Raw genomic sequence first — 511 nt, 5'->3', positions numbered from 1 at the left:
AATCACATGACACTCTGTGGTTGTGTTTCTTTTTATGTAAAAAACCATGTCCCGATGGAACAATATCCCCCCGTTCGAAAATTTTGATGTCAAAGAAAGCTCTCCTCCCAAGCGTCTAGAATCCCCGAGCATTATTTGCTTCATTTGATATGTTAGCCGTTTGAAAGGTCAATCAATCGCCTTCCAGAGTTGGTTCTGCTGTAATGTCTTGGCAGAATCCTTGCAGTGATATAGTTGTAACACATCGTATTTTGCCCAAGCCTCCCAACAGCAAAGAAGATCTATATAAGCACAGGCTTGATAAACCTATCACTGACCAAGCTTACCGAAGGCCTGTAACTTCAGTGAAATACCTTTTTTTTATCAGGTCTACCTCTTGCCTTTGATGCTATCAACCTGTTCGATGCGCCTGTCATAGTGAGGTAGAGAGGTAGATGAAGCATGTCCTAATCGGTCTATATTGTTCCTACATGATTTCCTGGTGTTCAGTGAAATCAGTAACGTTTGTTAT

The sequence above is a fragment of the Penaeus monodon genome, chromosome 25, assembly GCF_015228065.2.
Source record: "Penaeus monodon isolate SGIC_2016 chromosome 25, NSTDA_Pmon_1, whole genome shotgun sequence".
In the NCBI taxonomy this organism is placed as follows: Eukaryota; Metazoa; Arthropoda; class Malacostraca; order Decapoda; family Penaeidae; genus Penaeus; species Penaeus monodon.
Note: the sequence above shows the minus strand (reverse complement) of the source record.